This window comes from Bidens hawaiensis, unplaced genomic scaffold, assembly GCF_021521415.1.
Source record: "Bidens hawaiensis isolate Kalapana, Puna unplaced genomic scaffold, B.hawaiensis_p1.1 tig00012956_1, whole genome shotgun sequence".
Lineage (NCBI taxonomy): Eukaryota > Viridiplantae > Streptophyta > Magnoliopsida > Asterales > Asteraceae > Bidens > Bidens hawaiensis.
In genome coordinates this window covers 3,292-13,806 of record NW_027492084.1, presented here as the reverse complement: position 1 = coordinate 13,806, position 10,515 = coordinate 3,292, and the positions used below count along the sequence as shown (strand labels likewise).

General features: G+C 34.0%; 1 pseudogene; it reads left to right on the top strand.

The window, feature by feature from the left end:
* Nucleotides 1-8,616: 8,616 nt before the first annotated feature.
* On the top strand, nt 8,617-10,265 carry LOC143542746 (xanthotoxin 5-hydroxylase CYP82C4 pseudogene; annotated as a pseudogene).
* Nucleotides 10,266-10,515: the final 250 nt, after the last annotated feature.

Below are 10,515 nucleotides of genomic sequence, written 5' to 3'. Positions count from 1 at the left end.
ATCCAAAATCATTATCAGAAGACATCTCACTTCCACTATCCTCTTGAACATTTTCAGTAATTCCAATCGTTGTCAGATTTGCTTGATTATCATTACACAGTAGTCGTTGTGACCAATCGTTTCCATTAGCTAACATTACTTGTGACCCGGAACTTGATGGTTTCTTTTCAGTATCATTACCTCGTGGTGTTGAAGAGTTTGAATTTTGACCACGAGGACCAGTATACTCCTTTTTTGGTTTGTCACACTCTTTCACAAAATGATCGAATTCTTGACAATTGTAACATTTCACTTTCAACTTGTCAAATCCCAACTTTTTGTTTAGAGCGGGAAGATCTTTTCCGGTTCTTTGCATGAATCTTTTCACCTTTCTAACAATCATCTCCATGTTCCACTTTAAATCCATGATTTCCAAGTCATCTGGATCAATCTGATCATAGTCTTCATCAGTTAAATCACTAGTGGCAATTTTGCTACTAACCAGATTTTCATACGAAGTTATGAAAGCAGATAGAAAAGAAAAGTTTTGTTCAGCTTCTTTCATGTTGACATTTGAAGGTGCTGAGTAGTGAGTTGTATTGGGTGAACTTCCCGAAACTCCAGTTGATCCAGAAATACCGGAAGATCCAGTACTTCCAGCTGTATAAAAACAGGCTCGTGGATCACTATACAATGTAGTTGCATTCTCACTTGCAGCTTGAGTAAGAAAAGCAGTCAGTGGAGAGATGGTTGAACTAAGAGGCATACTACCACCATAGAAAGAAGGATCTTGACTTTCTTTTGAAGATTTATGACACTTAAGATCATATTCTCTGGCTTCAATCTTCTGTAAGAATTCAATTGCAGTCAAATCTTCATTTAAGAAATAATTGTTTTCCTTGAGAACCATTAAGAATGTAGAATAAGAACTTGGGAGTACACTCTTAATAGTATCAATTTTATCCCTCTCAGAGACATCTAATTTCATCTTGTCCATCTCAGCAATCAAGTGATTGAATCTTGTTGTCATTTCTTCAACCGTCTCACCTTTCAATAAATTAAAGTTTCTGAATTGAAACTTAAGCATCACCTTTTTGCTTTCAGCCGTATTACCCATACTTCTCATTCGAATATGTTGAAACAAAGAGGCACATATTTTTATACTACCCACTTGGTGAAAGATATTCTCAGGCAAAGCCATGGTTAGAGTAGAATAAGCTTTTGTATCTATCTCTAATGCTTTCTTTTCTTCAACAGAATACTGTGAGATAGCTTTTGGTGTAAAACCAATAGTCTCATCTCCAATCATAGGTACAGTATAGACTTCATCTAAGCAGTATGAACAATCAGGATGAACTGATCCTAAATGAGCACGAAACCGAGGTTCCCACTTGGCAAAGTCACTGAACTTCATCAATCTTGGACATTTCGAATGTGAACCTATCTCGGTATCAAGTTGCAACATTTGTTGCATCAACATATTTTGAGACGCTAATGCATACATACCGGCCATCTTTGACAAGTTTCAAAAACTCAAAGGTGTAACGAATCAAACAGCGAATAAGGTTAACGAACTGTGAACAGTTGTAGCGAACTGTGAACAGTAAAATAACAAATCAACTCTTAATGAAGTTAAGATTGATCAGACAACGAATCACAATTAAGTTTAATGAATCAATCAACAGATCAAAAGGTTAACGAATCAGAAATTCAAACTAGAGAATTTTCTAAGCGAATCACAAAGAATCAGCTTAGCGAATTAGAGGATAATCAGTAACGAATCACCAAGGAAACCTTAGCGAAATGAGATAATGAATTAGCTACAGTTGATAGCGAATCAACTATAACGAATCAGGTTGTTACAACCGGTTGTAACAAACTCTGACACCTTATGCCACGTGGCAAAGGTTGTTATGACACAAATCCTGAAGTGGACGCGTGTCACACGAATCTGTTTATCCAATTAACGAATCAGATGACACGAATTAACAACTAACACGAACTGGCTAGCGAATCACTTGAAATAGATAACGAATTAACAAACTTAACGAACGAATCAAAGGAAACAAGATAGCAAATCACCATAAGAATGATAACGAATCAAATTCATCTTTGAATCTTCAAATCTTCAACACAAAATTTCCAGAAATCTGGAAATGATGAACATCAATCCAGAAACATGAAATTTGTAATACCAACTCGATACTAAACCAAATCTCACAAGTTACCTACCAAAATACTCGTAACACAATCGTGAATCCAATACGCTAATCCTCGATACCAAACATCCACAATTACCAGTCCAATTTTACCAAAACAAGAACTCTGTTTCGGACTTAAACCGAAACCAATACTAATCCACTCAAAACCAATCCAAACTTCAATTCCAACTCATAAACCCTTATCAATACCTTAAACAACTCAAATCCAATCCAAATCGTTCATAATTCAATTCAATTCAACTAAAAATTGATCCAAATTCGCTTAAACAGAGTACTAACAATATCGAAAACTAATTAAGCACCAAATCAAGTATAATTGAGCTCCAACAGCTCTGATACCACTTGTTGGAACCCGTTGTATCAATCCAATAACAATAACAGATCTCAGATCTGTGAGTATATGATTAATAATAGATCTAGCTTATAATTACTTTAGATTAAGTGTTGTATATGTATATGTATTATCAATATATGTATATCAGTAATTCGTATAATATTAGGGTGAAGATCGAGAGAGAATTCGGACAGGGTTTCGTTAATTAAACTCTCAAAACTTTTATTAAGTGTGAACAGTGTTCACGTATAAATAGAAGACGAACCTAGTTCGTTAACATCCCCTAACGAATCAGGAGGGAATAAGTTTAAGTCTTAGTTCGCTAACATCCCCTAGAGAACTAGACTTTACATTTAACGAACTAGACAATAATTAAACTAATTATTACATTAAATATAAAACAAAAACCATTAACGATATTTACAAAGACTCAAGATGCAAAACCGTGCACTAACAAAGAGGAATACAAAGTTCCAAATGGAACACCAGTATTAAATATAAACGAGATCTCTACAAAATAGTATAATGTGAAACCAAACAAAACATGTGTTGATGAAATTTTTTGCATATACTGTAATAAAAAATATAATCGACGAAAATGATTGCGCACATAAAAGTGTGTGAAAGTACATACATATATGATTTTCCAAATTGGCAAGGTACCTTAAAGGCTTAAATAAATCGCTCCACAGCAAAACATATTCGGACTTGAAGTTCAAACATTGATAGACATCTTATAAATGGGTGTCTTTATAATAAAAGGAAACAGAAAGAATATGCGAATAAAGCACAACTTTTTACACAAGGGTTTAAGTCGGGACACTTAAAATGACATTCACATAAAAATCCCTAAATGGTTTAAATGCCTGAAGCATTAAAAACAAATACCTCGAGATGTATTGCTATAAATCTCAAGAAATCTGGTCGTATATGACTTAGTATATATTTTTAAAAAGAGAGGTATGTGTGATAAAATTCATCCATGCCCATTTCTCAAAATTTTGTTCTTGATAGTTCATATAATCATATTTTACATTGTTTATGCTTATCAATATTGTTTAGTTCTTACTTACTTTAGTTTTCAAATCATTTTTAATAGTTCAGTGGTATTGGATATGTGGCAACCATCCTCGGTTTTATTCCGAGTCAAGGACTAAACCAAAACCGAACTCTTGTTTAAATGCTTTATATTTAAAATGATTTATTAATATGTTACAAGCAAGAATTGTGTATTATAATTTCTAAGTTCATTTTAATAAGTTCTATGGTATTGGGTATGTGGCTACCATCCTCGGTCTTATTCCGAGTCAAGGACCGAACCAAGACCAAGACCGAACTAAAACGAGTTCACTCGCTTAAGACACACTAGTGTGTTTTGAGCCACCGAATCTCACATTTTCTATAAAAATATTTAATAAACTAATTTTAAAATGTTTTCTTAAAATACTTGGTGTGCCGGATCCGCTTGATCTTATAACAAGGTTGAACCGACAAAGCCAAACACTCGCTTAACGGAAGTTGAGGTTCTTCCTAATAGAACTACACACTTGGTTATGTTTCTTTTAATTTTATTGAGTTATCTCATGACATGTATCACTTTGGAATGTCGGGTTCGGACTTGACTATTTATCAAGACCCGAACCGACTAACCGAATACTCGTTAAAACCCCATTTTGGTATATCTAACAAGGGGTCGTGCACTATTGCATTAAACCAATCCCCACATATTTACTTAACAAAGGTTAAGTAAAATAATGAATAGAATACCGAGACCCGATTTCGAACAAACTTACTTTTCAAAAACCATTACTCTAATTTCTTATGTATTTACACTTTAACCCTCAAACTTTAATTATTTATTTTTACTTGTCATGTTATTTTACTTTAAAGTCTTTCAAGACCATCTTCTAAACCGAAACCCTTTTAACCTAGACATCACTCGTTGAACTTATTATCCCGGTGTATCACAAAAAACCCTTCAAGTTATTTATTTCACGTGAGTAATCACACCCCCCTTTTTACGCTTTTATACTTTTGGGGGTGGCATGCATACCATATTCAAACTTACTTGTTTTATGATCTCATTATCAAATCCACAATTCAACATTATGTGTTTGTACGAATACTCGCTCGATCTTTGTTTATGTGTCAATTTGATTATGTGCACGAGGGTTTATATTTTATGTTGTTGTTGGAATGCAATAAGTATGATCATACGCTCCCATAACTAATTAGCCTTGTGCAAGTAGCATAGGGCATCATTATCCGAGTATGCTGGTTGTTAACAATTAGAAAGTATCCTCATTCTCCTAGTATTTTGGTTGTTACCAAATAGAAAGGAGCCACAATTATTTGCTTTACATTTACAATGGTTGTTGTATTATTTTATTTACACATATGAATTGTGATTTTTGCCTTGTTATATACATACGTCAAACTAGTGTATTGCTCACCAACATTCATGTTGATCAAATCTATTTTTATGCATGCTACAGGTTTACTATTTGATTGCTTGTGAAGATTGAAGACTCATCACTTAGATCATACCATTAGGAAACTTTAACGAATGTTGTGTTGACGTAATTGTTTGTACTTTATTGTGAACAAGTTGTATTTATGATTATTGAATGAAATAACAAGTTGAGTAAATATTGTCACTTTAATAGTGTCATCGCGTTCTTGAGCAATCCGTTGCACCTAGGCATGTTCCGCCGCCTTTGATCGGGGTGTGACAACGTAAGATGTCAAATGTTTCAAAAGAGACTAATACAAAAACCCCAGAAGTGGTTATTGTCAAATAAGTGATAAATACGATTATAGAAATGAAATTGCCTCATAAGAAGAATACAAAGTTCCAAATGGAACACCAGTATTAAATATAAACGAGATCTCTACAAAATATGTATAAAATAGTATAATGTGAAACCAAACAAAACATGTGTTGATAATTTTTTTTTTGCATATACTATAATAAGAAATGTAATCGACGAAAATGATTGCGCACATAAAGTGTGTGAAAGTACATACATATATGATTTATCAAATTGGCAAGATACCTTAAAGTCTTAAATAATTCGCTCAACAAACAAAACATTTTCGGACATGAAGTTCAAACATTGATAGACATCTTATAAATGGGTGTCTTTATAATAAAAGGAAACAGAAAGAATATGCGAATAAAGCACAACTTTTTACACAAGGGCTTTTTTAAAATCATACTAGTTAAATATGAGGAATATATTCGATCCCTTGTAGTGGATACAATAGCCCCTTGATAGTTAATCGGCCTCACGTTCTTAAAAAGACTTCAGATTAAACTTGTGAATGTCGGGACACTTAAAATGACATTCACATAAAAATCCCTAAATGGTTTAAATGCCTGAAGCATTAAAAACAAATACCTCGAGATGTTTTTCTATAAATCTCAAGAAATCTGGTCGTATATGACTTAGTATATATTTTTAAAAAGAGAGGTATGTGTGATAAAATTCATCCATGCCCATTTCTGAAAATTTTGTTCTTGATAGTTCATATAATCATATTTTACAGTGTTGATCTAAAGATCAATGCTAGACTGTCGCTATCTAGTAAAAAACAATTAAATCGAGTTTTTAATCACCTAAGCAAGCTAGGGTAAGTAGGGTGTCGAACCACGAGTATGTGGTCAATATAATCGTGTAACTAATTTATGAAGTAATGAGTTTTAGTGCTGATCACAAAATCAATTAGTTTGGTTTTTAGAATGATTAAGCAATTTAACAAATTCAAGCAAGTAACAAAAGCAAATCACACCCGGGGTTCAAGAATGCAAACAAACAGTAATCTCATGCAACCTAACAGATTAACTATTACTGATTAACAGGCTAAACCTTAGGCATCAACAATCGCTAACACATGGCACTGGTTATCAAAAAGTCACTGCCAGTATGATTCAACTAAGGGCAATTGTATGCTTCTTTGTATTCAACTAATCAAAACAATCATATGAGCAATTATATAGCAACTGACAAACTAATCGTTCTGATCATCGTAAACCTAAACAGACTGAATGCACAACAATGCTAAACATCAATACTCATAGATTAATCATCAATAGTTACAAAGTATGTGTTCTTAATACATGAGAAAACTGAAAGTAATACAAACTTTACATCCCGGATATAATTCGAGAAGACTAGTCGAGCATCGTCATCGATAGATCTTCAATTATGATAAGGAAAGATATTAGGATTGATCAAGAGATGATTGGTAGCCTTGGAATTCACCCAAAATCGCTTAAAAGCTGCTGGAAGTCGTCATCATGGTTTAGGGTTCGTAAAATAGATGATATAGGTCAAAACTCGTTTTTTCATGTTTTTTTAATACCATCGCGTATCGCGATGGCCATAGACCCATGACGTCGCGTATTGCGACATAAGAACACCTCATATTTGGATTCCTCCCGTCGAGAAATTCAAAATTCATATATTAAGATATCAATAAAGTATAACTTCACAAATTTTCCATCCGTTATTCTCCATTGCAGTTAAATCTCACTTTTAAAATATTACAATTATTATCGTATATTCATAAAGAGATTTCTACATACAATTTTAATTGGCACAATAAATTATTTAAATATTTTTCTTGTGTATGTTAGGTGCTTGATCTTTTCTATTACTATTATTATTTTTTATGAAAACTGATCTTTTGTAATTAATAATGCTATTTAAAACCACCTCTCATAAAAGATTAGGCACATACAAATGACGATTTGGTGTTTCATTTTGCATTCCACCTGCAACCATAAGTTTTTATAAACGTTTTGGGCACCATATTGTATCATTCTCCTAACACTTGCCGGTTAGGCAAGGGAGATGCTTGATTCACTAAATTGATAAAACTAGCTTGATATTGTCACTATGCGCGTGACACTTACCTATCAAAAATTGTATATGCTGAAATGTCTTATCAAAAGAATTGTTGCCTTCTAAAATTAGGCTTTTTATACATTACAAAATATGGTACCCAGAAATTTATCATCTCACATGTATTTTTTAGGCATATATGTTGCATTTTAATAACTCAAAATATACCCTACTTGATAAATATCTATGCTAGCAGAGTTACGGTGTAATCAACAACAGTTCTAACTTTAACTTTCATCGGCAAATTCAATTTGACTTCAACGAATTAAAAAACAACACCATCTCTGCCCCAAATTTCATTCATGTCGTTACAAACAGTTTACAACATTATGATTCAGTTGTTCTTTAGAGGCAGGCGAAATTAATTTTTAGTTAGAATAAGATACTGCTCTTGATGACGAAAATAAATGTTTTGACTTTCATGGGTTATACAAGGTACCATTTATTATTGGTCAATGCCCAACAGCTTATGGCTTAGATTATGGGTGTTCAACGAATCGAATTTCGAATATTCGAATCGAATTATTCGAATTTTGAAATTCTGAAACTGGATTCGAATTCGATTCGAATTCGGCAAATTCGATTCGATTCGAGTTCAGAATATCTAATTCGAAATTCGATTTGATTCGAAAATGAAGTTTGCATCGTTTCGAATTCAGTTAAAAAATATTTTTTTAATTTAAAAACCACTATAAATTTAATTTTTTAACAATAAAAAGTACAAGTATATAAAATAAACAAATCATTTAAAGTTATCATATCCTAAATATTTGAAATGGTAATGTCTTATTACATTAATTACTAAACAAATTATAGAACTTTTTATTTTTAATTTGTATAATTCAAAAGATTTATGTAGTTTATCTTTAATATATAAATAATAAAAATAAAATATGTATAATTTAAATTCGAATTTCGAATCGAATACGAATTTATAATCATAGATTCGTATTCGATTACTAAAATCAAGTTCGAATCGAATCGAATTCGAATACAAGTCGAATCGAATTTCAAATTATTCGAGTCCGATTCAAATACTTAAAACCCCTTGCTTAGATTATAAAATCCAACTCATCTGTATATTATAACGACAAACCTCCAATCACTTTATGCCTCTATTATATATATTCCTCATGCATTATGTTTTCTCATTCACAACTAACATTACAACATAATGAATTATTCACTCGAGTTAATCGTTCCATCTCTTTCTATATTGCTACTATTCTATGTCACGTTTATGTACAATAGAAACACGAAACCAAAAGGAGAAGCCCCAGAACCCTAGGGCGCATGGCCAATTATCGGACATCTCCCCTTACTCAGAGGTTGCGACCAACCTCTTCACCGTACACTAGGTGCCATGGCAGACAAATATGGTCCCGCTTTCAACATCCGTCTAGGAACACGCCCCACATTCGTTGTCAGCAGTTGGGAAGTAGCCAAAGAATGCTTCACCATCAATGATAAATCACTTTCTTCTAGACCAAATTCAGCAGCCTTGAAACACATGTGTTACAACTACACAACATTTTCATTTGGTCCATACACACCCTTTTGGAATGAAATGAAAACAATTGTTATCTCTAATCTCCTACCCAACCGCCGAGTGGAGATCCTGAAAGATGTCCGTTCAAAGGAGATTAATCTAGGAATTAACAATCTCTACACGCGATGGACCAAAAACTTGCATCGTCCTGTGGTTGTTGAATTGAATAAATGGTTGGGATGCATGATGTTAAACATAATTGTGATGATGGTTGCAGGAAAACGATATGATGGGGAGGACGGGGCAAGGTGCCAAAAGGCGATATTAGATTTCATTCGGTTGATTAGTAGTTTTGTTGTGTCGGACGCGATACCTTTGCTTTGGTGGTTGGATTTACATGGGTACAAGAAGCAGTTGAAGAAGGCGGCGATGGATTTTGATTCTTTGCTTGGAGAGTGGGTGCATGAGCATCGACAAAAGAGGAAATTGGATTTGGAAGGTGATAAAGAGGATGCAAAGGATTTGATAGATGCAATGTTGTCACTAGAAGATGAAGGGAAACTTTCGGATGGTGAGCATGATTCGAATACTAGCATCAAATCCACATGCATGGTTAGTTATATTTGCATATATAATAAATGTTGATTGAGTTAGGTTTATAAATGTTGATTAATATATATACAACCTTTTAAATGTTTGTGTTACAGGCCTTAGTTCTAGCAGGCAACAGCATTACAACTGGTTTACTAACTTGGACCATCTCATTATTGTTAAACCATCCTGATGTTCTCAAGAAATTGCAACATGAGCTAGACGTCCACGTAGGTAAAGAAAGACAAGTTGATGAATCTGACATAAAAAACCTCGTGGTTATAGAAGCTGTTATCAAAGAAACATTACGCCTCTACCCAGGGGGTCCGGTTATACCGAGGGAGGCGATAGAAGATTGTACCGTTGCCGGGTACAATGTCAAAGTTGGGACTAGGATAATTTTTAATGTTTGGAAGCTTCACAGGGACGAACGAGTTTGGACTGATCCATCTAAATTTCAACCCGAAAGGTTTTTGGGTTTAGACCATGAACACGTCGACTTGAGAGGACAACAATTTGTCCTCATGCCATTTGGGTCCGGTCGACGTTCTTGTCCCGCACCTACATTTGCACTCAAACTGCTTTATCTGACACTGGCTCGTCTTGTTCATTCTTTTGATTTGGGTACACCTGGTGGTCTTCTGGTGGACATGACTGAAGGTTCTGGGATAACTCTTTCAAAGAAAAGGCCATTAGAGGTCCTTTTAATGCCACGACTTTCGTCTAAGCTTTATAGTTACTAAGCTCAGGACATAAGTAACCGTCACAGTCTATGTATGTCTATTAATTAAATAACCAGTTTTTTTGTAAAATAAAAGACAACTAATTTGCCATCCGCCACGAATATAGTAGGACGGTCTACATGTTACTGTTGATAACGAATCCTCTTTTGTACATGAGACGTCGAAGACCAAAAGTCCTTGGGGTCAATGATAAAATTTGGGTGCTACTAGATTTTGGGTTCCAACGATGGTCAGTCAACGATTTAAAAGA